This window comes from Anopheles maculipalpis, chromosome 3RL (genome assembly GCF_943734695.1).
Source record: "Anopheles maculipalpis chromosome 3RL, idAnoMacuDA_375_x, whole genome shotgun sequence".
Lineage (NCBI taxonomy): Eukaryota > Metazoa > Arthropoda > Insecta > Diptera > Culicidae > Anopheles > Anopheles maculipalpis.
In genome coordinates this window covers 24166055-24193907 of record NC_064872.1, presented here as the reverse complement: position 1 = coordinate 24193907, position 27853 = coordinate 24166055, and the positions used below count along the sequence as shown (strand labels likewise).

The 27853-nt window shown below is 42.1% G+C and overlaps 4 protein-coding genes across 4 annotated transcripts in view; 2 read left to right on the top strand and 2 right to left on the bottom strand.

Annotated features, from left to right (window-relative positions):
* Window positions 1-27853, bottom strand: part of LOC126564395 (ATP-binding cassette sub-family G member 1-like) — a 440656-nt gene that overhangs the window by 72648 nt on the left and 340155 nt on the right. The window lies entirely within an intron of this gene.
* The window catches only part of LOC126565141 (cyclin-dependent kinase 1), a 164950-nt gene that overhangs the window by 55957 nt on the left and 81140 nt on the right, over window positions 1-27853 (bottom strand). The window lies entirely within an intron of this gene.
* Window positions 23961-27853, top strand: part of LOC126564100 (eukaryotic translation elongation factor 2) — a 398467-nt gene continuing 394574 nt past the window's right edge. Inside the window, exon 1 of the mRNA XM_050221033.1 lies at window positions 23961-23966. The gene's annotated coding sequence lies outside the window, so the exon portion shown is untranslated. The remainder of the gene's footprint in view (window positions 23967-27853) is intronic.
* The window catches only part of LOC126564780 (stress-activated protein kinase JNK), a 38784-nt gene continuing 35901 nt past the window's right edge, over window positions 24971-27853 (top strand). The window contains exon 1 of the mRNA XM_050221887.1: window positions 24971-25034. The gene's annotated coding sequence lies outside the window, so the exon portion shown is untranslated. The remainder of the gene's footprint in view (window positions 25035-27853) is intronic.

The window sequence follows — 27853 nt, the reverse complement described above, 5'->3', positions numbered from 1 at the left end:
TGTGTGTGTGTGTGTGTGTGTGTGTGTGTGTGTGTGTGTGTGTGTGTGTGTGTGTGTGTGTGTGTGTGTGTGTGTGTGTGTGTGTGTGTGTGTGTGTGTGTGTGTGTGTGTTGGAAAAACCCTTCGGAAAAGTGTGTAACTAAATGAGTATATTTTGAAGGAAAAACGGCAGTCGACACTAACACTAACGAGCGTAATGTTGCCATGTATCCTTGCTAACGACCACAAATACATTCGCAGAAGGTAGCATAAACCCAACCAACACACACTTAGTCATCCTGTTAAGGTGACGGCGGTGGCTTACAGGATAGGGCTCCTGTTTGGGGAGTAGAGTTTTATGAGGAAAAACTGAAAATAAATGTGTGTCCTTGTGGTCGGTGGTTGGACCATCAAACATAGCAATTTTCTAGTAAATATAAAAAAATTATAGTCTTCTTTTGCTTGATTTTATTAAAATGTCTTAAGAAGATAAATAATTTGCAATGTTTTTAAAATAAATGTTGAGGTATGAATAATCTATGAAAATAACTTAAAACCTTAGAAAAGTTACTCTACAAACTTTGAAAATAAAGTAGAAGTAAAAAAGGGACATTCAACTTCCGTACCGACACTTTTCCTGCAGGCTGCGGCAACCGACGCCGTGTTATCGGCAGCCAATACAGCCCACACAACTACAAACGCACACCGCTCTCCATCCAGCGAATTGTGCCAGTTTTTCCACCCTGGCTTCACAATTTTCCCGAACGCGCTTATCCTCCTCCGGTCCCTTTTTGCTGAGCTGCCAACCGCATGCCGATGTATTTGTGCGCTGGATGGGATACGAGAGATTGCCACACTACTGCTCGCTTATCCATCTTTTGCAGCATTCCGGCACACGGTTGGTCGTTGGCGCACCGCTATCAACCTTCCGCCGCCGTCGCACGCTCTCTAAGGGCCAATCTTTTGATCATCATTTTGAGATTCAGCGCGCGTTCCTGGTGGCCGCTGTTGTCACCATACGGCGCTAACCGTTTGTGGTGCTATCGGCTATTTTCTGCTTTCGCTAGACAGAAGGATGCTCTCACATCCTTCTGGAAAGATTCGATTGTATGTACACACGCACGCACACATCCAAACGAAGGGTTCCGTGGATGAAGTTAGAAGCAGGTCGCTTTCTTAGCGTGTAGTGGCGCAAGTACAAAAAAAGAAAAACAAAGGGAAAATCGATTTTGGACGCGCTTTTGCCTTTGACGTCATACGGTGTGTGTGTTTGTAGGGCTGGTAATGCTCTGCGTGGTGTTGGTTCGGTTGTCGAATCGGGAATCGTACTTGGCAGCCGCCTCGAGGCAAAATCATCGCAAACGCACAAGGACTTGTGCGGAAGCCCGCATTTGTCGGCATCTCGTGCCACTGTTGGAGAGTACACACCGCAGTTGGTTTTATACGAACAGGACTCTCCGGAATTGCGGACGCTTTGTCGATTCTTGTAAAATTTCGATTGCTCGAAGCTTCAAAAACAGTTGGAATGTTTGAAACTTCGTCGATGGTATGAAAAAAATAATAAATTCCTTGCTTAAAGACTGATAGCTAGTAATGTAACAATTCCCAATTCGCAAATTAATTTGGCTCACCAGAGCAAGGACAGCTGACATGTTTTGAAATCAATATTGATTTTCAGTAAATGAAAACCTATCAATGGTGCCGAGGCCATCCCGGAAAGGAAACTCAAACTCTTTTGCTGTCCTGCAAAGGGATGAAGTCCTGCCGTTCATCGGATGAAGCAAACAACAGGAGACACACAAGCGGCAAAAGCAACAAGGTTGCGCAAAAAAGGCGGTCAGTGTATCAAATATCTTCTTCATTCTCTTTTCACCCTCTCCCGGGAATGAGGATGAAATTTCCATCAACATTTTTCATTCGGAAATGGTTCGAGACATCCTTCAATTGTCACATGAATAATGTTACTTCCTTTGCCTTACTACTGCCAATGGAAGATTCCGTTTTAAGATTTACTTGACACACACACAACAAAAACAAACGACCGGAAGTTTACAAACCACACTAGAACAGTAAGAGTGATAAGCTGACGAAGGGAATATCCTATTGTCCTATGGTGAGGAAAACGTTCTTCAGGTGTGTGCTGTTTGTACCATTCGCCATCATCTGCTGTCAAAGAAGCCCCGTGTTAAGCAAACAGAACCACCACGTCACATTGCACGTGTCAATGTGCAGCGAAGCATCAGCTTTCCAGGCTGTCTTCCACTCCTATTCGTCCTAATTATGCGATTCGCATAGACCGCAAAAAAGAAAGCCTATCCACTTCGGGTGTGTTTGTTTTTTTTCGCGCCTGTAAGAAGGGCTGCAGGACAGCTAGCACCAGCAACACAGATGACAGGTGAATGTTGCGATGTGTTACCTCACAAACACACAAACACGGCAAGTGCAATAGGAATTTAAAGCCCACATAGGACTAGGAAACGGGGCTAAATAAAAATGTATGCGAAACAGCTGGGGGGAAAAAGAGAACTATAACTTTATGAGACAAAAAATGAATCCACCTAGAAGTGGGTTAATTTTGAAATATTTGTTCCATGAACATACCATAGTTGATGGCAGTATAGTTCAAGTGAAATACATTAATATAACTCTACATTTCTTTATGATCTTAAAAATCCAATATGCTCTTAATATTTTGAAATTTTTCTTTTCATTTTTGGCTTAACTTCTTGCTGGGTCTTGCCAGCCATCGAATATTACGCCTTGCCAGCCATTGATACCACGTAGTTACATAGCCATACGGGAAAACGGTCCGAAAAGGATTTGAACTTCGGTGCTGTCGTGGTAGTATATTTTAGATTCTGAAATGAGTAAATATTCTTTAGTTTTCGTGTATTTACATATCCAGATTGTTTTGTGTAATATAGGACTGTACTACTGTGCCCGAAAAGTAAAGTGACTTATTTTTATTTTTCGTTTGTCATTATGTATGTTTTTGACAGTTCTGGCTGTTCAACAAGCTAAAACTACCGCTTCGAGGACACCGTTTTGACACTATCGAGGAGATACAAGCCGCAGCGACGGCGGAACTAAAGGTCATCAGCTGCGTTTTCCATCTGCTTTGAGGAGTGGGAGAAGAGGTGGAAGAAGTACATTGCATCGGAACGGGATTACTTCGAAGGACCTTCATTTGGTCCAATAGTGTGACCTTCCCTTGGTCCAATACAAAAAAAAAAAAACATTCGCGAAAAAAGCGCAAAGTCGCTTTATTTTTCGGGCACAGTAGTATAGGACCATAGTTGCGAGTAAAATAAAGTCAAGGAATCCAGAAATGATAGGCTGAGACCACTCGACTTGTAGAGTTAATGACGAGAAGAAGAGATGTTGCAACACAAACGCAATACAAATAATGTCAAAATATGGCTGGATGGCGGCAATGCAGTTTGCTAGGCTGTAGCTTGAGGAATCTTGTATCATATCCGAATCGGCTTCTCGTTTGTGGTACTTAACTATTCGGCTGCGGGAAATTGAAGCCATGGAAACCAGATTTACAGTGTCGAACAGTGCAATAAGTTTAACTTTATATCCGTTTTTGTTGTTGTTTGTTGCTGTCCACGACGTCTCCGCCATCGATAGAACAGATCGTTTCCATTTTCTAAGATTATGCATTGGGGTCCTCCAAATGTCCAAACTTCCTAATACCAAACTATTTCTTTTAAGGAGATCCGATTCTGTCAGGCATCCTATAGCATATGCTATGTTTGCTTGTACAATGATCCGCTTCTGAAAGCCATATTGTACCAATCTGCAAGGGACAGATGTCCAAAACATTAACATAATTGCTCAAAAGTTAATTGGTAAATTAAGTGAAGGGTCTATCAGATTCCCTCACATATTTCGACCATGTTTTCATCACAATGCCAAAAAGTGAATAATCCTGATTGATGCAATGATATCCTCGGTTTCACAGGATTTTTGGTTGATTTTTATTTTTGCAATAATATCTACACCATGACAAAATTTGATGGACTTATCATTTTGTCCCTCACTGTAGATGATCAACAACCCTACTGAAGTTGGAGTGCTAACAAAGAAAATCAAAGTACTTGAACTCTCCATGCTCAAACCAACTAATTTTATAGTTGAAAAATCTCAAAATGCACTTCCAAAAGGATCACTACTATCAAACAGCAAAATAAATCGCATTTTATGTAAGACACCCACCAGTCCCGATTGCACAAAATGGGAAGTGAACTCCTCTCTTCCCTCTTTTTTTTATGTCACGGATGTATTTTTTTTTTGGCCTTCCTATCCTTCTTCCTTAGGGTACCAACAGGCGTTGCTGCCGTTGGTGATGGTGTCGTTTTCCATTCGGTGACGGAAGCAATAGCGAAGGCCGAACTAACAGCCAAACGGGGTGGGAGGTAGAGTTGTGAACATTTTATGGAGCCGGGTGATGCTTTCCCCATCTTCCTTAGGGCGATATCCTGTGTGAAGATGTGTGAGTTTGATAAGCTACCACTCGAATAAAAAGAAAGTGCGTTTAGGATAAGAGAAAGACGAAACAAAAAACTGCACATCCCTGCTCCAAGTTCGCCGGCAAAAATGGGCGATGGATGTGTTGTTCCCAACTTCAGACAGTTTTTTTTTCTTTTGTTTAGGCACTCATCAATAGCGAATAGAAATGGATGTAACACATACTGGTGTCCACTGTCCATGGTGGACATTCTGGTGCGGCATATCTTCTTCTGTTTCGTTCGAAAGCCGAACCGATCAGGCCCAAAAATGCCGGGTCTTCTCCACCCGTCTCTTGGCTCTCACAAGAAGAACTTGTGCACGTGGATACAGCTGTAGTGGTGAGCTGCGTGGTGCGTATGTCCTGTGTACAGGTGCGCAGGCGCAGGGACTTCCTTTCAAACACATCCACACGACATAGGTATGTGTATATGCGCATCCGCGCCATATGGTTTTCCATGCATACATCAGCAATCCTGTTTAGCACACACACACACACACATTGCAGTTCGTCGGAAATGCGCTGGTATGTTTTCCGATGTTTTTCCCGATGCCTTTCCCGAGGTATTAGTGTGGCCAGTGACGCCGTTAGCCAGTCAGACGGTCGGACGGTTGCTTGTGCCATCAGTCGAGAGTTAGTCGTTGCTGACAGTCGTTGGGTTTTGTGACCAGTTGTCTCGTTGTGGCTCGTTTTTTGGTGGAGATTTGCGTTGCACGCGTGTGTGCTGCCGCCTTGTGGCGTGCGCTCTGCCCAAAAGGGTGTGCTTGTGTTGGCGTGTGTGAGTGTGTTTGTAAGTGTGTGGGTGTGGGAATAGATAGAAGAAGAGAGAGTCGAAAGGAAGGGGGTACCTTGCGTGTTACACAGCTATCCTTACAATCGTTGAATATTACTTTCTAATCGTAACTTTGATTGGTGAAGGATTGATAGGGTTGGATTCTATATTATGTGATACAGGCAGTAAGTGTTGTTCGGTCAGGAAGGAACATTATAATCAGAATTGTGTGTTGTACAACCTATAAGCTTACATGGAGAGGGAGGGAGTTTGTTCTCGAAAACGTTCGATCAGTTTATGTAACCATTGCGATGACCTACTGACACTTTTACTCCGACTGGCATCTGACTTCCCAACTCTGAGTCCTCTAAAAAGCTGGATCTATGTCCAAATGTGTTCTCCTAGTAGTGGTTCTTTGTTGAAGTTCCCGCTGGAAAACACCGAAAGAGGATCACTAATTTGGAACGTGTTTAAGGGCGTCTTAGGCCAAGTTGCCGTTGTCCATAGACTGTCAGGAATGTTTTGACGCATATCATTCCTTTCGCTGCTACCAGAAAATGTCCAATTTAGTAACATACGCTGTTTTCCTGTTGCTAATACTTGTTTTGCTTTTTTCCCCATATTTTTCCAGGCTCCGAGGCATCCTTCACATCAAACACGGCGCACATTTCCGTCTCGCAAACACACATGCACGATTGCTCTGTGTGTTGATGTTCCTGATGCTGAGAGTGTTTTGTGTGCTTCTAAGATTGTGACACTCGACGAACCTGAACTGAAGTGTAAGATACGTTTTTTTTTGTGGTGTTGTTCCGGCGTGTAGGGACCCGAGCCGAGTCTTTGGTCTCACAGGGGTTTGAAGTGTGAGTGTTTTTCTCCTTTTCGCATTCAATATCCTCATCGAAAACAAAAAAAAAAAAAAACCGCAAACGCTCGAGTCGTGTGATACTCACTGGACAGCAGGAGATACATACTACTAACATACACCACTTTGAATACATGTACGCACACTCAAACATTCGTGAAGGTGAACGAGATTTTTCCGTTTTTCTTTTTAGCTGTGGAAAAGGCGAAAAGGTGCAGTGCATATCCCACTGTGTATGCTGGTGTTGGTATACGTGGAAGCAGTAAGTGCTGCTGGTGCCAAAAGTCACGCGGTAGCAAGATCCCGGTGGGAAATAGCTAATGATTAACGATATACAACCGACAGGCTCTCGGCTGTAGCGGGCACGTCTTCAAGACAGAAGAAATTATAACAGTCGAGGTGATTCGTGTAACGGATGCGGAAGTTGAACCGGCTCTGAAGGGAACAACCCGTGTGTTGTATGGTTCTAATAGTGCGCAGTGTGAGTTTGACGTGTATTCGTGTATATGTGTAGAAGGTGGTACCTGTAAAACGGAGATAAAAAGCAGGGCGTATACTAAAAGGGTTAGGAAGGGTGACACGTTTTTGGGTGAGAGACTGTGTGTGATAGATTTGTGTTTCCGGTGTTGCTTCCTTTTTGCGGATGTTTGGAAGTTTCCCTTGTGCGTTAGGTTCTATATTTGTTTGTTGCGATAGCAGCAGCAGCAGCAGCAGCAGCAAAAAGAAGGAAACGGGAATCTAGACATAAACGCTTTTCCCCATTTTCTTCCGTCACACTTTTGAGCGAAAAGGATCAACGGCTGTTTTTGTGTAAGGTAAGTGAACCAAACAAAAAAAATATATATTACGCGAAGAACATCCCAGATAATGGTGACTAATTAATTTTGTTGAGATATTTAATGCTTTTTGAAGTATTTTTTTTTGAATATCTTTTATGTACTTTATTCCGCCTTATTACATTTTAAAATTGCTGTTTTTGTTAACTTGTGATTTAACAGTTGATGTACAGAATGTTTCTTTTCGTCCAGAGAATTGTAGAATTGATGTTGTACTGTTGTAATGCGTTTTTACCATAGTTGCGTAATTCTGTTAAGGTAATGCGCGAACTCGAGTGATAACTCTCGCTCATCATAGGTACACAAGAGGCATACACTTTAACAAACAACAATTTGTGTTCCAATGTTTGTATCATTCCGGGAAGTTTCAAACGCTAATATGCTGTTAGTAGAATGCTTAAAAAAGTCACTCTATTTCTAATTGGAAGGAATAAACTCGAATTAATCATTCAACATTTGTTTTAACTACTTTAGAGATTAATTCAAATAAAAAGATCAAACCATCAAAAATGTTAAAAAATTTTGCAGCACATGGTGCTTATATGAGTGGCGCGAATTGATCCAAGTTGACGGTTCGTTTGTGTAAAACTGATCGCGAGAGCAAAGGGTTTTATACATTGTCGGACAATAAATAAATTTTGTAATCGTTTTTCAAACCACTACTGATGCTATTATTAAATTTACAAATTAAAAACTACAATTTTTATTACGATCAGACTACCCAAAGCTAGAGTTAAAAAAAAGTATGGAGGAATTGCTCGTAAATGTAAAAATCGTTTTTATTCAATTTTAATCAATTAATTTAAGATTAGTGATTGGTCTTATGTGTTTTGGCTATTTTTATTAGACTCCCAAAATACACTAATAATCGATAGCATGATTGACTCAATGATAGGAAAGTTTTCTCAAAATATTCAGCTAAATTATACAAACAAAACAACACACTCGATTCGTTGAAAATTCGCATCATAATCTTGTTTCATAATCTATTGTCAATCTTTCCATATCAGTGTAAACACTTTAGTTTTAAAAACTAGTAATGACAACTACTAGAACCCGAAAAAAGAAGGTTTAGTGGGAGAGGCCGGTACCGGTCTTCATAGGGCAGAACCGTGGATCGAATCCCATCCGGAACCGGTCGAGCAGTGACCACTTCACTGATTATCCAACTTCTTCGTAGGTTAACGACCTTAAAGACACGCCATGCCGATACAACGTAGTAGGATAGTCGGGAGGACGGATTCGGATTCGGATTCGTCCTGCCGTTTGAGGACCGGCGCCGCTGTCGCTTACACCACTGTGGCCCCACACCTACGCCCCATCCCCATCCAGTCATCTAACTACGTGCAATTAATAAGTCCAGCTAGCCATTTGATGGCCGGCATGGCCGAGCACAGAGGTCGGCAATACTTTTGCAAATAGGGCCAGAAAGTAAAAAATAAATCTGAATCTGCGGACCCAAAAAAAATTTGGAAAAATACAAGTATAGTTAGATTTTAAATCATTGATAATACCGCATATTAATTAACATATCATTTCATATTGGTAAACGTTTTTCCAGATAAACACTTACAGCCCTTCATTGCAATAAAGCCTCTCCTAAAAAAACTATTGACTTCAAGTTTAATGAGATTTGTACTATGCCAATTTTTGTCTTAACGATTTGACAATTGAGGTTGAAAATTTGAATACTCTTCACAGATTAACATTTGCTTCTCGTAGAAATTTCAAACTAAACTTAACAAAATATAGTTATAGGATTTGGACAATTATGTTTCATGTAAGCCTGGAAAATATGTGTCGATTATTAACTGATATAACACAATTCGTGTTGATTATGATACGCAGGACAAAAAATAATCTGTACTTTGCCGACCTCTGACTTAGCACGTCTACAAATACGGTTGCTCAATCTGCTCACGTAAGAAGCATTACGACGTATCTGCTGACTACCTCAAATTGAACCTTTTCGAATTATTATTAAAAATGTTACCAAAGCAATGCCTTAGGGTTAGATGAAAGAACATGATCCTAACGAAGACAGAGCAAACATTTTTTTAAATAACTTTTTAAAACAAATCGTATATTTCCCTCCTCTACTCAAATTGGTTAATCTCTGCAACGTTAGTGGTGAAAAATGCAAATTACTTCTTCGGCTGGAAAGCCTACTTCCACACACAATGAAAAATAAAACATGCTACATGCAAACCTCTACCCACATGCAATGAGTTTGTTACATTTTCTCAAACCAAGTGCAAAGATGCACACACACAAAAAACTTCACCACAAAAAAACCCTCGAAATGCCCTGCCAGGCATCGGAAAAGCAAAAAAAACGAGAGCGAAATGGCTATGATGTAGAAAGCTGTGTAAAATAAGTTTACCACTTCAAACAACACCGTATCTTAGGGACAGCCGAGGTAAAAAAAAAACCGACATTAATATAAAAAAGAATGTAAAAACAAACCTCAAAAGGCAGTGAGCGTGAAATGTGCACCGCCTCACAGGACATGGTGTGTGTCTGTGTGTCGCCAAAAGTTTTCGCCCCAGGTTTTCGCGTCTTTTGGGAACCGGCGATTGCAAACGCAATCATGAAGGGCAACGAAAAGTCCGTATTCTTCCCACCCACACACACGCACACACTACTTTGGCCCCGAACGTTACATTGGACGGGGAATTTTTGGATGTTTCTCTGCCGAAAGGAACGAAATGTCCTGGGAGTGTGGTGTTGGGAGTTGGTGCCACCCGCACCTTTCAGTTTTCTATCATCCTTTCCTTTTCCAATGTCGTATCCTTGGGATATTGCGTCTTGTACGTATGGTTACATTCGCGTGCGTCCTGTGTGTGCTGAAGTTATCACCGTGCTCTCTCTCTCTCTCTCTCTCTCTCTCTCTCTCTCTCTCTCTCTCTCTGGTCGTAATTTTCTGCATATTTAAACAAATTGGAATTAAGCACAGCAACCAAGAAGCATCATTTTGCCGATGGTGGTGTAGTGTACTACTGTACGTGCTGGGAAAGAGTATTCTGTTTGCGAGGAACTTGCTTGCGGTGACGCTGTTCCGGCTTATCGTTGTGAACGCGCCCAACGGCTCGCTCATGTCAGCGGAAGAGAAACGACCAGTCAAATGAAGACACAAGCAAAGGGAGCCAATTTGGCGCACCATGAGCTAAAAATCGTAATCTAATCCCTTTTTGCCATTACTGAAATGTTATGGAAAACGAGCAGAGTCAGAAAGGCCCGCAAATAATGTCCAGGACCGTTTGTCTAGGGCTTTTTTTTTGGGGATGGCGAGAAAAGCCCCATTGGCGTTAACGCGTGCCGGATCTTGCCGATGAGAGGGCTGGAGTAATTAAAATCAGATTGAAAGTCGCTGATTAGAGCCGTAATTGCCGTGTCTGTCGCTTAGCAAGCCAATTATCTGGTTCCCATTTTCCTGTGCGTGGCTCAAAGATGCACGGTTCTTGATCGGTGAGCAAACGGTCCTCCGACGGACATGACGGATGGATTGTGTGAGCGTCTTACATTTGCCGTTGCCGCTGGCTTGAAGAGCATTGATCCAACTAGCGACTTAAAACGGTACCGACCACTTGAAACGAAACGGAGAAAATAATTATGTTGAGAGAGGAAGAAAAATTGGAATTAACAGTTTAAATCTACTAGCAATGTAGGTGAAGCTCAGGACCAGATTAGGGAGAAAAAATAACAGTCGACAAATATATCCTACGAGTAGAGAATGTAAATAGCTCATTTGATCATGGTAATTGCATGAATTTAGGCGCTTTTCGCAATTCATTATGCCGAGCGAATCGCCTAAAGCTATGCAATTTTCATATCAAAAAGGATTAAAGGCGCTACATCGCATTTCGTTCTGCAATTTTCTTCTCTTCTGAGCAGGATGCAAATTAGATTTGGTACGAAAAGAATAAAGATTACCCCAATAAAAATGAAATATGTTCCGAACCGACCTCTCTCCTACACACACACACACGCGCGCGTGTGTCCTTCACGAGGACGAGGACGAACAAAAAAACTCCCAAGTAAAATTTTGTTTTCTTTTTTTCCAGACAAATACTATTTTATCGCGCTAATTAAACGCGCTAACTGTAGGCATGATTTTCTCGCTTTTTCGTTCATTTTCAAATACCAAACCCCGTGACCAGGATTTTTGTGTGTTTTTTCGTGAGCTGTGCAGGGGTTTTTGCCTGTTTTTATTATGACTATTGTTGTTCATCCATCACTGTGACCGGAATGTGGCGTGACGGTAGAATGAAGGCATAAAACAAGTGGAATTCGGCTGCTGATAAGACTAGTTCTATCTCTATCTCATTAGCCGCTTGTCATAATTGAGCGTGAGGTGTGCAGAGGAGTACAAGGCGGAAGGAGTCGTGATTAATTAATGTCGACTATTGCTCGTTTGCTATAAAGAAGCTTTTCTTCCATCAAAAAATATGTAGCAACATTTATCACGGCCCTCGCGGAACGTGAAATAGTGTACAAAAACCTTCGAAACACACAGATTCCTTCCTTGCTTTTCGGCACGGAAGACTAAAGATATGGATATAAATTGACGGAACGCAGTGCAAGCCATTGATGGTATGGGGAATGGTAAGACAGCCAAACGACAGTTACTAAAAATAGCAACGCAGGAGAAGCGTAACGCCGGGCATGATTTGAATCGTTATCTGCAAATATCCTCAGCGTCAAACTGGCTGATGGAATCGTTGACGTCCCGACGTCGCCTGATTCTTACCCCAATTTTCCAATTCTTTCCCGCACCACCGGTTCGGTGGAAGAAGTTGTCAGAAGGCAGACTGTTTCTGTGTGGAGTGAACTTTCGCAACACATTTACACCGAAACCCGGAAACATCAGCACGCAGAAAAGGACACAAAGGCGTCTTCGTTGTCATTGGCGGTATTGGCGATGTCACGGGAAGTTTATGATGGTCCAACTGCTTCTCGTGACCGAACCACGCTCTCTATAGTAGGTGCTATATCCTTTTGGCTTTTTGTCTTTTCGAATTTTGTGGCTAGGTAAAGCAGGAGTCCTTCACTCCTTAGTGTAGGTTTGTTTTCTTGAAAAAAGGGGGAGACATTTTATAGTGGGTCCCTTAATGGTTGTTGGAATAGCAGCAGCAGCAGCAGCAGTCGGAGCAAGCCGGAGTCGGCTGTGTTTCTTCTGTGCTAGTCGATAGAATTTGTATTGCGCATGTCATGTTTTTGTGCAAACGGCAATGATTCGGCATTTTGGTTGCCATTCTCTAGGTTCTACCACTGGGAACTGTTGGATATTACCGATGGCGCCGCACTCGAGAGTGAGAGTGTAGTGTGGTGTGTGTAATGTTTCAAACGAAAGAAAAAATTAATTTGATTTCGTCACAGAGAACAAAAAGGAAATCTTTTCTTTAAGCGCTGCTGGGTTTGTTGCAAATTCCTGTGGGGATTATATTTATGGGCAATTTTTTATTATGCATGAGATACTGATCTGCAACGCAAAAAAGCACAAGAATACATTTGTTCAACTGTAAAGCCATAAAATCTTCTGGAAAAAAGGAATAAAAGTGATTCGATTTCATATTCATTTAATCTAGACGATTTTTTTTCCTTTCAGACGAATGAATTTGGCCATTAAATATTGAGCGATAGATGTACCAGGGGAAGTAGGAGTAGATTCTAGTCCCTAATTTAAGACATGCAATATTTGCCTCCTGCCCTATCCGGACATCGACATTCATTCATTTTCAGTTTCCAACAGTTCATTTAGAACCGCTTAAACCATGATCCTCTGTTCACAGTAAACAACCGATACAAGTATAATTATGGAAGGGTATTTAGATTTAGAGCCCTGAAATCATCCTACCTCTGCGGTATCCGTTTTCAGACATCTCCCTTAAAACCTTCAACATATGTTACTGTCAACGGCAGATTTCGCGTGGCACCATCTTCGTTAAATTATTCCGCAATTAATACAGATAGTAATCCCATTTTGAATGCAGCATTTAATCGAATCCCTGGCCTGCTGTGTGTCTGCATGACGGGGGACGGATATAATTCTGAACCAATGAGTAGCGCATACTACGATCATAGGGTAAAGTATCTCACACGTTGGACATCTCTAATGTGGATGTGGCTCATGCTCCTAGACATACGTCTCTTCTCCCCTATTCCACAACGGTGGCTAATATTTGTCCAATAAATTAAGCCAAGGAGATAAGAATGACGAACCCCATCAGCCGGCGGGGGCTTTGTACTGACCACCATAGACCAACTGTTTGTTGTGTACATTGAGCTCACACCAGCCCCTTACCGGTCGAATTTTTGTAAAAGCGACAATTTTGCAGGGTTTTTCGGATCATTTTTAAATGTCTATGAAACAGTGCGGCGATTGCTGCAAGTTTTCAACGAAGTCTTTGGTAGGGAGGGATTAAGCAGTACACATTTTTGATTTTTGAAATTAATAAAAACTATTCAAAAATAGTTTTAGTATTTCCTTTGATTTGTAGTATGAACTTGTACGCTCTTATCCTTTCTGTTATTTAGAATTCATTTTTCTAAGTCATCGACCTTCTTTAACTTATTCGTCTTCTTCTGTTTGGCTTAATCACCTGTTAGATAGCTAGTCTTGCGTAAGGGCGTACAAAGAAATGGTTTGGACTGGACTTTTGTATCCGGTCCTGTCGCGTGAAGACTGGCATCTCTATTGGCTGGGCCACCTAACCGTCCAATGCAGAGCAGAACACTTTAAGCGATAAGTCAAATACGTTTGTTTGAATTTTTGATTGTTCTTAATTTTGAAGCGAGAGTTGTTCTTATGCCAAGTGAAGGGTTTATAGTTTTTGTTTGAATCGTAAGAGCAATACTTGAATTTGAGTGAGTACTTATTTATTATGTTGTATATACGAGTAGTGAGGATTGAATATTCTACTACGTGGATTCGGCAAGTCCAGTAAGCCATTCGTTGGCCGACGTGACCTTAGGGTCGTTAAGCTTAGTAGAAGAGGATACGAGTATGCTGGCTGGATGTCATATTTTTAGCATTTCTTGGGCTGAAAAGGTTGTAATAAACAAAGCATTTCTACATGAAACGTTGCCTTATTCTAGGCTTTATCGGATTAGAAGGGTGTACATTTTTGGTTTTTACTTTTAGTTAACTTGTTTACAAACTTACAACCTCGACAGGTTACCGTTACATTTGATTTGACAGCTCCCTAGAGTACTTACATACATATATACTCAGTGCTGTGTTGGGAGTGTCCGTCTAAGCGGGACTTAGGCTAGCCGTTTCAAGGACCGACGCCGATACCGATTGCCAACTAAAATGGCATTTATTGCCTTGCGAATTGCTTTCATCTGGTCCCAAACTGTAATTTATAAAATCATTATGATTATCATAAAAATGATTATGATCCACTACATTTAAAATACCGATACAATTGATATCAATCCGTAAACCCTGCAATACTCACCCAGACAAGACGAGCGCATGTCCTGCCGTGCAATCTAACTCTTCAGTTGATACGGTGTTGTGTTTGTTGTTTGCAGAATTGACCCCTCCTGAAATGAACGATTGGGTACCGATATCTTTTCCAATTGTTTCCGGCAGCCGTTGCTGTGAAGCATACCATATCTACGGCGAAATTAAACGCTCTCACATTCACTCACACTCAACATAGGAATGTTTATCAGGGAACTCGTTGCATTTGTCTGTGTGTGTTATAAGCACTGCAGTTTGTGGCTGTTTTCTAAGCACCCAAAACCTATGTGTTGTTACTGTCGCCTGTCAGCAAATTTATATCCTTCACAAAATGCCGGCTTTAGTCACACGCCACAATCCTCCCGGTACGCCATAGGCTGCGCCACTGCTGCAGAAATGGTGACCGGAAATGTGGAATTGAATTTGCTAATTTATTCATAAATTCAATCGCACGCATTCTCCCAACCATGCCACCAACCAACCAGAGAAAGGACAAAAATATGTCCCCAGTTTCGAGGGAACCTCCCCTATGTGCGTGAGTTTGTGTGTGAACTGTGGGCAGTTGTCTAAACATTGATGTTCGCCTTGCTGTAGCCGGTGGTGTGTTGTCCGTTGACCATTCAATACGATTAATGGGGGGCAAAAGTGGAAAAACAGAGCCCAGCCCACACACTCACACAATTCCGTTTTGCGAGCTTGTGTTTGAACAATCTGTCTTTTCCCATCACGTTCCAAAAGGGTGTAAATGCTTGCGGCACTTCCGTTCGATGTTTTTCCATGTGGAGATGGGCCGTCAGCAATACCACCCTGTCTGCTATCTCTTCTCCGATAGCAATCCGATCTAATTCAAGGCTGACACTTTTCACAATCGAATCGGCATGTAATCGGCAACCCCGGATTCTAATCGAGAATGTAGGGAAGGCACTGCTTTGCGTTGACATTTGTTCGAATTTGCCCGAACATCGAGCTTCCGTTCGCGTTGCAATTGAAATTTATATTCGAACACGTTCGGTACGTGTGGCGTTTACGCGTACGCCGCTAGTTGCACACCGTGAAAAGCTTCGGCTAATTCCTTGCAAGAAGAGTGCCCGGTTGCGGATTGGGGGGAGGATCGTTGTGGTATGTGCCTGCTGGAACAAGTGTATTGAACAAATTTTCATTCAATTGACAATTTGATTTTTCGCTTAGGGTTGAATGGGTGGTTTTTGGTCGGTGGATTTGGTGAAGAAAGGGAAATATGTTTTGCTGATTGTTGACATCGGTGGTGACAATTTTCATTGCAGATGCTTTGGTGGGGATATGCTGCTGTTATATTGGACAGCTGTCATATGTTAGGAAGGGAGCAGTAACTAGTTATGATGCGCGCTGTTCACTATTTCGAGGGAAAGCATTTTGTACGTGAGAATAGGATAGAAACGGATAATGCAATTGGTAATCATTCCTTGCATGAAAAATAACATTTTGTGTGGTGTCATGTTAATAAAGGCAAATTTGTTGCGAGTTATGCATAGATTTAGGCGATCGTAGTTGAAAGTAGACTATTAGAAAATCAACCGCGCTATATGTAAATCATGGTAATATTTCGAGGCAAAATATTTTCTAAAACAAAACTGTCAATTTGAAAGGCTCAGTTTGTTTGCTCAGTGAAAAAAGACGTTATATTTTGTATTGAACATTACCTTAAAACCATATCGCCAAGCATGAGCGTATGTGATAAGTGAGCGAAGCGGTTTTCACAATCACATGTAAGTAAGCGGCGCCCGCTCTTTAGCGAATACCGTGGCCTGACGGGGAATTTCGCTCAAAAAGATTTGACAGTCAACGTGTTAATAAAGGCGTAAGTGAGTTATAGATAAAGTTTACTTAGGTTTTAGAATTTTATGGCGCGAACAAACGCCTACAGCTAGGCAGCGCGCATGGCAGCATTTTAAATTTAGACAAATTTTAATGACAAATTAGAGATTTCTTTTTTCACTTCTTCTATCTAATGCTAAAGTTGTCGATGTTCTGTTTAATGAACGAGAAAGTTAGTCGAAATAGTTTTTTCAAGAAAAATTCCTTGTTCAAAAGGGAAATCCCTTTTTAATAAAAATATCCTTGTCTTCTCACATGAGTGGATTTCAACCCCTTATTTTTTGCTGCTGGTGAAACAATCTCGATGCTCTACGGTTCGATGAAGCAATAAGATCACTTCCAATGCTCAACATATTACAACACTTGTTTGATTTATTTCTTCTCCCCAACTCCGACACATTGTGTATCGCTTCCATGTTTGAAGCGCGGATCCTTTCGTTAGTAACCCCAAAAGCTATTTACATGCTCGCAAAGCAGCAACAGCAGCATTGATATGAGCAAAGCAACGGTTGCATCCATCCGTTTCATCTTTCGCCTCTCGTGCTGCGAATATAGGAAGTGGAATGTGGAAGAAAGTGAGCATACCCGCACAACCACGTATTATACTTCTTCAAAGAAACACCATTTTAACCGTAATATCTTCAAGGGCTTAAGTGAAAAGATACGCCCGAGATGAAGATGATGTACGCGCGGTGTGGTGAAAAGCGAACGAGTAGTCGAGCGTCACCAGATGCCAACACGCGCTCTCGTCTTCAGGACGGTTCACCTTCACTGCTGGAGGGTTCGGTGGATTTTTGCTTTCTGTTTTCGAGGGCTATTTGAAGCGGTACAATGGGACGATGAGCACAGTAAAGTTGGAAAAAATTATCTTAGTCACGTACCGCGGACGCGCGTGTAGCCACCCACTTCATTGCCTGGGTTTGTCGTGGAGCATTCGGGGCAGAAGTTAGTTTCGTGGAAAGGCGGTACCTCCACGCACTGGGGAAGAGATTTGCGGTGGCTAGAAGCGAGGAACCGTGGTTTGCCATGGTCTTCTTTGGCAGGCTATCTATTGAATTTTCCAATAATATTCCAATCGATACTTCGTGAGTTATGAGGTACTTCCAACACTAAGGTTTATTTTTATGGTGAAACGTCCTTTTCCTGCTTGCCAACAGTCGTCCTTTGCCAGCTCCACTCTACAGCAGCTCGAAGTAAGAACGATTTTATATATCATTCAATTCGTTGTGTCCTCGTTTTAAGCTCCAACAAAGTAGACCAAAAAAGAAAATGGAAACTGGAAAGCCAAACAAGCTGTACAGCAGTTCTGGATAACGCTGGAGGATTTTTTTTTGTTGCAACTCGCTCACATATCCCGGAGAGCTCTTATTATTGATGAGCTTGTACTTCTGAGGTACATCTGCAACAAGAACACCATTTGTGAAGTTGCACAGAAGTGGCACATTTTTTTTCCCATAAAAGCGTTTTATAACTTTGTAACTCAGAAAACAAAAACTTTCGTTCCAATTCCCCCTAAAACGAGCTTTTTAATTATCTTAATTGTCGATTGAAGCTTCGAGCATCACTTTACAATTTCATCCTGTGATATATTATGACGCAAATTGTTCCTCAGGGCGCATCCTCAGGACTAACCGAGCACAATTAAACAAATGGAAAATAGTTTTGCCGAATTGTTCCGATGCGTAGGTGCATCGATTCATCTGCTATTTGTGCTCAACTCTGCGCTGAATTGCACCAATGCCGAGTGTTTAATTTCATTAAAAGTATTTTCATCTTGCAAAACTTCAGCATGCAAACCCCGCAATCTTCGCGGTCCGTGATAAAAGTGGTGGTAAAAAATCGATGCTGAAAATTATATCCTTCCCAATGTCACCTTTTTTCCGCCCGGGTTCGGTGCCATGTTTGCCACTGGAAACACACATTCTCCGGTGGCAGGAAATGGTGAGTTTCCCGCTTTGTGAAGGTGTTATTTTTATCCGAAGGTTTATTTTCCACTTTATTGATCTGTTCTTATACGTCGTTGCTGGGTGCTGCCGTTGTGGAATGTGGGAATGAATGCTCGTAATATGGTCTTGCTCCATTTTCGCCCCCCTCCGGTACGTTTTCACCGACAAATGGGAACGTTTTCCATGGTTTTTACTTCCTAATAAACGGGCCACGGTATACAAAACGCCTGCGTACCACCAGCAAATACATTCCTTACACACTGGTGAAACACCATTTTTCACATTCATCTTTCTGTCTTTTCTATCGAGCCTAGTGTTGTAAGGGCGGTTTATAGGGATGTTTGGGTGTATGTGTGAGCTTAATTTGATTTCATCGAAATATGTACCAAATCCAAAGGAAAGAAAAAACATCCCAAAGTACACGAAACAGAGCAAGTTTTTTTGTTTTGTTTTTGGCTACAATTCTCCTTTGCTGTCCTTTGGACAGGAGTTTTTCGTCCCCTAAGCGGCCACTACCCAACAAACTTGTGGATTTATTTAGCTGTTCTATCGGTTTGTTTATTTTTGCAACACTCCAATTCGTCCAACTCCAACAACGCGAAAATTAGCTTCGTTTCTGTTGCAGTAGGATTTATTTGGTGGAAAAAGGAAAGCAGCGCCGCTACCAGCAACGATACGGTGTTGGCCGTGTTTGGTTGTATTTTTCACCTCCTAAAATTACAAAATCATCCCTCCGCGTTACGTTGGCTACAGCACCTCCTCCACAGACAGAATTAAAGGAATGGTTGGCCTCGGCGAGATCACCTTTTTTTCGCCTAAATGAATGCAATACACAGCCATTGCAGCGAACAAGACAGCCCACCACGATGTCACAATAAATTCTGTCCCTTAACAACGGCACGGCTAAAACCTTTAGGCTACGGTGTGGAGCCTATTCCAAGTGGTTTCCAAGTTTCTTTCTTCGTTTTTCCCGGGTGTGTTTTTTTCGTCTCTTTTATTCATAATCATGGCCATAGTAATCGGAGGTTGTTATTGTAGCTGCTGCTATGTTGCGTTCGTGTTCTGGGTGAAATATTCAAGAATCTTTTTTTTTTTTCTAAACCGTCCACTCCAATCTACCCGACACGAACAATATAAAAAGGAGGAAAAGGTTGAAAACACCCACATACACACACCCAAACGAAAAAGGAAAAAAAGGGAGTTTAGCAGCGTGTCGAGGGAAGTTGTGTTTTCTTGCACCGATTGCTGTGCACAATTTGGCGCAGTTAAGTGGATGAAACCGGGTGTTGTTGTTGTTTCCGTTGAAATAAGAGCACCTCGAGCTCGTGTGTCGAGTTGATTCTTAACAGCAACCAGGGGGGAAAAGGCGCATTTCTAGATTTTTAAGGAGTGTCCTGTTTTCCTCTGTGTGGTCTGTGTGCGTTATAAAAACGCAGACAACACATTCACCACATGAAGCAAACACATTATCGGATGATTGCGTATTGTTTTTATTTTCCACCCTCTGGCAGTTGGCATACTTTTGCATTTCAAAACGAATAAAATGTCATTGACGTTTTTTCACTCACAATTTTCAACTTTCAAGTATCTGTGAGTGTGTGTGTGTGTGTGTGTGTGTGTGTGTGTGTGTGTGTGTGTGTGTGTGTGTGTGTGTGTGTGTGTGTGTGTGTGTGTGTGTGTGTGTGTGTGTGTGTGTGTGTGAGGGTGCCGAAATGGAAGGATATAAGTTTGATGCAACGTCCTAATATGGGTGGGATGCCAAACAACCAAACAACAAACAGTTCTCTCGGGGGGAAACAAGTGTAAAGAATTTCAATTAAAAGACAATGTTTGCTCTTTGGGCGAGCGGTGTACGTGTCTGTGCCGGGGAAGTCGATTTGCATCGACCGCAAAAAGTTAAGTGCCGTTAGATGTACTCAATTATCGGGTTGAAGGACTAGAATGGCGGAAAAGTAGAGGTTGTGTGACTTGAATGAGAAAAAACGATAGAAAAGAGTGGAGGAAAAGAAAAATTTTAAATAGAAAATGAAGTAGCTTCACAAAAGCAACTTTTAAATGTCGTTTTTTTTAAAGTCAAATCAGTTGTCTATAAACATATCAGCAATATTTTCAACAACTTAAAAACAACAATATGATTAAACTGGACCGAGCTCGAAAAACGATCGAAATTTTTTAATGCGAAACGAAATCAATGAGGGGACATGAAATTAAGCATAATTGACCATTTTTTGTTGGAAAATGCATATCTTTTGGCAGAATTTCGTTTTCGATGCAAATGAAAATGGTATTTTCTTTTGAAACAGACCAAATGATAATTGGCTTTTGTACAATTCGTCAAGAAGCATGAATTTTGATTCGTTAACCATACATATTCCTAGTAGTAACAAGAAAATTCATGAGCCTAATACGGTTGATGGTTTTCTCTTTCTTTGTTACGTGCATTTCACATCTTTCACATCATTTATTCTCATCTTTTATTCTTCTTCTTCTTGGCTTAACGATCTCCAAAGGTCACGCCGACCATCGAATGGCTTACTTGACTTCCCGACTATTCACGTAGTTGGACAGTCAGTCCTCACTACCGGAGGAACTGCCCGGATGGGATTTGAACCCCGCTCCTGCCGTTTTAAGACCAGCGCCGTTGGCGCTTACACCACCGGTCCGCTCCAATAAAGAAATTACAATTGTTTATTGTGCTCCGTACTCCGACAGTCACAATTAAAATAAAAACACAAGATCAGCAAATGGGACCATTTTTCTAACGTGAATCGCATATTTAGGGACATTGCACTAAAAGTATAAAATTTACCTTTCAGATAAATTTAAAACAAACAGTTAACGATCGAATATTGTAGCTTTTGGCCTGAAAATATAGAAATTTTTAAATATTTTTCTGGTTTATCAAATGGCCATCCTTCAACCGGATATGCGAGTGATAAGACAAAGAATCAGTAGGAAATCCCTTATAATTATGTTTATGTAATTTAGTCATCACAAGCCATAATGTAATTTAGTCATCACCGTATTGACAATACGGTATTTTACGTTCATAATTAATTATAAATAAATAAAAATAAGTAACTAAAAATAAGGACTAACCTACTGAGGAAACATCTCACCTTAAAAAATCTGTCGCGACGGTCGAAGCTGGGACTGTATCATATCTTTATAGTCCCAGTACTCACATGCGCCTCTGAGACATGGACCCTGTCCAAAACAGACGAAGCCCTCTTAGCCGCGTTCGAGAGGAAGATGCTCAAAAGGATCGTTGGCCCCCCGTATGTGTGGAAGGACAATGGAGGAGTCGCTACAACGACGAGCTGAACGAACTGTATGACGACCTCACCGTCGTGCAGCGAATTAGGCTCGCCAGGCTCCGGTGGTCTGGCCATGTTATACGCATGGCACCGGACAACTGACTTACCAGCTACCAGCTGTATCAATAAGTCTAGTAAGCCCTTCGATGGCTGGCGTGACCTAGAAGAAGCGAATGTTTCGACCATGCAAAATGTAGCTCCTTAACAGGAGTATGCACAGTATCTCGATAAGCTTGTTATGCTGAAAATTTTCCCAACGAAGTACTCGTTGGGATTGTGTTGACATTTTTTTTCAGCAATTCCAACAGCCACAGTCTAAAATCATGTAAAAAATATTTAAAATAAGGCACAGTTTTTTTTTTCATTTTTAATTGCATATCTGTAGGCGCTTGTAGATTCCATGCTTAAAGACTGATTTCTTTAAAGAAACACTCATTGAGGATAAAGCAAAAAGAATGTTTACTTCTTGTTGCTATTAATCAAGCAACATCAACTGTGTTTATCGTTATCCGCACTTCCGGTAGCCAGCAGTCAGAGTAGAAAAGAAAAACGCGTACAAAAATAAATTAGCAACACACCTTTCAGTACCACTAATGTGCTCCCGGTGCTGTTGTTGTTGATGCCTCCTTTTGTACAACGATCAGGCAGCGGTCAGCAATTTGTACCATTACATAAATATCCTTTTTGCACTGTTTGTTGTCTGCCGGTCTCTTTCTACCTCGATTCTCCTCGATACCCTTCCAGGCTCCAGAATTCCTGCACCAGGACCAAGTGCTTGAACTCCGGAAACTCTAGTGAGGTTAAAAGCACGTGAGAATGGTAACTTTTTAATTGAATTCTGTGACTGCGGTTGCGAAAAGGGGAAAAAATGGAACGAAAAAAGTGTGTGCAACCGGGACGGGTACGGTGTGCGATAGAGCGAATGAAACTCCGTCTCGAAGGAAACAGCTGACCAAATATTAGTGGGCTAAAATGGGTGGTAAGGCCAGTTTGTCCAGAGCAGGAAGAAAGAAAGAGAGTCAGGAAGGGAAGCGAGAAAAAAAAGGGGAAGGATAAGTACTTGCCCACCGTAGTTAAGAAAATAGAAAGCGACCACCATACCACCCAGGCCCAGCTAGAGAGTTTACTCCGGTGCGATGGGCATGAACGAGAAATTACATACAAATACCTGCTGGAAGCGTTTCCGTGGTTTGAATTTTCAATAAGTTTTTCCTCGTTCTGTGTTCGGAGCACTGCACAGTTTTCCTTTTTATTTTCCAACCGCACGCTTCGCATATCTTACATCCCCCCCCCCCCCCCCTCCTTCAGTTGAATTTCCTGTGGCAGTCTTTCGGGTGGGTGTTCTGGTCCTAGTTCTAGAGGGAAAGTAATTTCTGTGTTTGAGTTGTTGGTCCGCATGTCCGCATGTCCGCACGATACGTGTGTGTGTGTGTGTGTGTGAGTATGGCCATGGTTCAAGGAAAACAGCTAAAAGGAAGGCAAGTTTCTGCGCTCTCCAAGCTCCTGTCCCGAACAACTTAACTAACTAGCGCGACCTGCGACGGCTGCACCTAAAATACTTCTTCGTCAGGCAAGCAAAAACGTGCCCCAGTCACGCAATGCCATATGTTTATTGAACCCTGGCTGCAGTAGTAGCAGCAGTAGCAGCAGCAGCAGTACACAAGGGGGACACATTCAGGGGGGCCTAGGCAGTTTTTCTCACATCAGACGTGTTTGTCCCTTATTTTTTCGTTTGATGCCGAGGTCTCGTTGCTGGAACATGTGGAGAAGAGACTGAAAAGGGAGAGTCGGGGTTCCATGTTGGAAAAGGTTTTTATGTGCGATTTCGTACTGAAATTGCTGGAATTGTAATTGTTTGCGTGTGTCCACACTCGTGTGTGGTCTAATGCGGCTATGGGATAAATTCAACTTTGGTCGTTGAGAAAGTGTGTTGACATAAAATGGATTTCGCAACGAAACCAAAATATAAGCAGCCCTGTTGGGTCGTGTGGCTGGAACACGCGTAGGACACACTTGCATGTATGTTTCTGTAACTTTGGTTCCAGAACTGTGGAAGCAAATAATCTAATTTTCATAATTATGAGCCTATCTAATCCTTATGCTGCGGTCAGGCGACACACACACACACACGCCATAAGGTTCGTCGATGACGCAGTGAAAGTTCATCAATTTATCAACGGATGGTAAATTTTTGATCCAAAAACACACATCCAAAAGAGCCTTACGAGTGCCTCGACCACTGCCAACACGAAAACTAAAGTTGCTTCTTTGCTGATCCTTCTGTCAGAACAATTATCGATTGCACTGCGGGACGGTTGTTGGAACAAACACACATCGACGGCAGGAGAGGGACACATATTTACCGAAAAGCAACATTCACCTTCGTCTCTGCACATGAAATATACATTAAGTCGCCGTGTGGTACGCCCATACGACGGCAGGCTTAATCGAAAATAATGGTTCAATGTTGTGCGGTTGCCCTGAGGCGCGCAACCCGAATTTTCTTCTGGAGAAGGTGTTTTCGGTTTTTCTTTTGAAAACACAATGCCTGCCAAAAAAAGCTTTCCAATTCCAACATCCCCAGATACGCGCTCGAGTATTGTGGGTGTTGGGAAGCGTTTCTTGGAAGGTAATCGACTAAACTTCCCACATCTTTCGAAAGCGCCAAGGGAAGGACAACATGCGACAACTTGACCTCCAAAGCTTCGATTCCAAGACTCCGAATGTACCTGTACACCGATAGCAGCACGAAACGCGATATTGGTTTAATAACGTGCTGCTTAATAATTCAAGCCCAAATCAAACTTCATTGCCTAGGACCGGTCGGCAAACTAGGACCCTTGTCGTTTCGAAGTTTTCCATGTGAATAGTTGAAAATGGCTCGTGGCAAATCCAAAAGCGTTGCTACCTACCAAATATCCAGCATTTCTAGCAGCCTTTTTGATGGCTAGCAGCAGATTAAACAGGTTAGAGAACCGTAAGCGGTAACTTTCGCCGAACTTCTAACCAAAATCTCTGGATATGGATTTTCGGGGCGGGCCGTAAGTACACCTTCCCGTGCACACTAGTCGTGGTGGAAGTTTTACGTCGAGCGAGTCTCAAGCGACCGTCCGCTCCAGATTCTCCAGGTTTCCTTATCAAAGGGTGGCAATCAAAAATTATATCGCTTTTTGCTCCATCCAAAACTATCGCAGTTTATGAAGGAAGGTGAATTTTCCATGCTCGCGGGAACGATAAATTGCGTCTGGCTGAGTTTAAACAGCGAAAAAAAAAGGAACTAGTATTAAACATTCAACTCCATAGTGGTACCTTGTAGAAATCCTGACATCTTGATGAGTTCCCTTTTTTCTACTGACTCCCTCTTTATTTAATGTAGCTTTAATGAAATTTTCGTTCTTCTTGTTGTATTACAGGATCGTTAGCTGCTGCTTCGAGCAAGACCATCACACTCAATCAACGGATTTTGGATCATTCTTTGAGACAGGTTAGTGGCGGTGAACTTTATGAATAGAACTCAGCTGAAGCAAGCAAGGGTTGATTACTTAATTACTTAATTCCTGATGAAATGGAAAATCATCTGGAAGTTTCTAGACAAAAAGACAAGGAAGAACCCCGCAGCACAAGGTTCACTTCTCGTCTATTGACGTTGATCTGTTTGCCTTTGTGTCCCGGTTGTCCACGGGCATACAACTTTCAACAAAAGGTAAAACATTCCGCCTGTCAAATTAGTCACCTTTTTTCTCCTATCTGGACATTTCTCGGATCTCCTCCCCAGAGTCACAGTTAGAGCAGAGGAAAGCATTATTGTGGTGGAAGCGCCACAATTCCCATTCCTATCAATTTCGCGCCTGATGAGCATTTAATTTGGAGGCAACTAATTTATGCGACTTTTCACACCTCACAAATCGCAATTTGATGGTGAGCTAGGTGCTTTTGATTTGCCTAATTTCGGGTCCATAGTTGGGTAGCGCTTTGTTTCGGTGTAATTTAATCAACCAAGAACCCCGGTCATCCGACGAGTGATTGATAATCCGCTCTTCCGATCGCTCTGCTGTGCACTATGGGGAAATTAGCGACTCTAAAGAAACGATCGTCTAATAGCGAGCTTTGAAATCGGGAAAGCACAAGCATCCAAATTTATACATCCAAAAGTCCCTCAGCGCGCGAGCAAGTTTTTCCGATGCCGTGTGCTGTTTCCATTTTCCCAGAACGGGGCCCGTATTTGTCGCGTGTTTGGTGAGGATTAGAAAAATCGATAACTCAAATACCCCCAACATTCAAATCGTTTTCAACGCGCCGAAGTGAGCAGTGGTTGAGCATGCTCGCCCCCTCCAGTACAGTGGAAGTTATAGGGATTTGTCGCGTGAAAGTCATCCAACTTTTTGAAGCTTTTCTTGCGGTGCGATTTTTGGTCGCTGGCGTCTATTGCTTGTGAATGTACGTGGCTGACGGTTGGTTGGCCACAGCTGTTGTGTGTGGGTAGGCTGTCTAATGTTTTTTAACCATCGTGTTCCGTCCATTAAATTATATCCCACTGCGGTGGAATAAAATTGAAGTTGAAATATCCTCCCAGCGCTCTAGCGAGTTCGGAAGATACGCGCTCACGCTGGTGACGTTACAACCATTAATCAAATCTTAACCACAAACCAACAGCAGAGACCTGCCATCCTCCCTGGACGTTGGAAAAAAAGGCCTCGGTCCTGATGAGGCGCACGACTCCTTAACGAACCCAATTACACACCAGAACAGGTGACACTCTCACTTTCTCTGTTTCGCGTGGTCGTAGGCGTAGTGAAAGGTGCCACTAACGGTGTCGTCAATCGACGATACATATTTCACAACAACGAAGTTCGCGTCTAATTTCTCCTCGTGACGCTTTCCGTGCTTCCCTGCTGCATGCCTAAATTGGTTCCGTCCTTGGTACGATGAATCCTTGTCAACGCTTGCCACCATTAGCAGGAGCCACCATTGTGCAACACATTGAGGTTTGATGTAGACGAGGTTCTTTTTTCTGATGGAAGACTATTGTGGTGGAGTCGGAGGGACACACACCAAATCGACACAAAATACACTGCGTTAGACGATCGGTTTTTCCGATATTGACGGGGGAAAACAATGGGCCTCAGAACGGAAAGCGTCAGGTAGACAACACCGTTTGGCAGCAGAGGTTTTTTTTTGTGTGTGTTTGGTGTACCTATACTACAGGATGAAGTGAGGGAATCATATCGATTTATGTTGGCCAACCATCATCATCATCATCCTCACCATCGTCCTCACACCATACACACCATCATAATCGCCTTTCGTGGGGGTTTTTTTTGCTTGGAGAACGCAGCAAATAAAGCCAGTCCTTAACCTACCGCGCGTCATCCTTGGAAATCGTCCATGACAGGTTTGCGGTTGAGCCTTTTGTCATGTCAATTTCTGTTCGCGTTTTGGTTTATGTTTTTTCCCCGCTGTTCAATTCGACCAACGCGAACGAGAGCAAGGTTTTGTTTGTCGTTGAAATTTTCGTCCGGATGCTTTGCAACTTTTTACTTCTTTCTGACGCACATTGAACCAAACAAAAATGTAAAAAGGAATAAAACGCACCCATTCGTAAGCGGCCTGTCAGATTATTGAGCACAATTGAGGAATGGTGAATTTTGGAGTAGCTTTTAGCTTTTCTATTTTTAACACTTTGTGTGTCTGTGTGTTAAGCTTAGAAAGATTAATTTTAAAAATAGCTTTTGTTTTCCGGAAGAAATTCTTCAAACGTCAAATTGTTGTCATAAGGGATTCCTTCTTCGTTTTTGGGTGTTCTTTGTGTCTTTGAGAGCTGTTTTTGCAGGCTAAATTCTAGCGTACGAAGCATACCGCACTGTGCGCCATAGTTGTATTCCTTTTTTCGTGATCGTGTGATCTATCACTTTCATCTGGAATAAATTTAATTCCCACATGTGTCGGGCAATTTTTTTTTTTCATTCTTGTTTGCTTCTTTAGTTACCAATTTTTATCTTCTTCTATTTTTTTGTTAATGCCTTTTGTTTGTATTTTATGAATATCGTTTTTAAAAAACGCTGGAATTTTCTAGCCAACTGGAGAAATCTTCGGTTATCTTAAAAAAAAATAGAAGTTTCTTATTTTCCCGCACAATATCCACTCCAGCGGTCAATCGTTCACAATTTGCAAGCGTACCAGCAACAAATCCCTTCGAGTTCATTGTTGAGCTAGTTTATTCTGCTAGACAAAATAAGTGGGTGCCTAGGGATTTTGTGATATCCGATTTTCTTTCATAAGCTTAGTCCGCCCTCTCCTTCATTC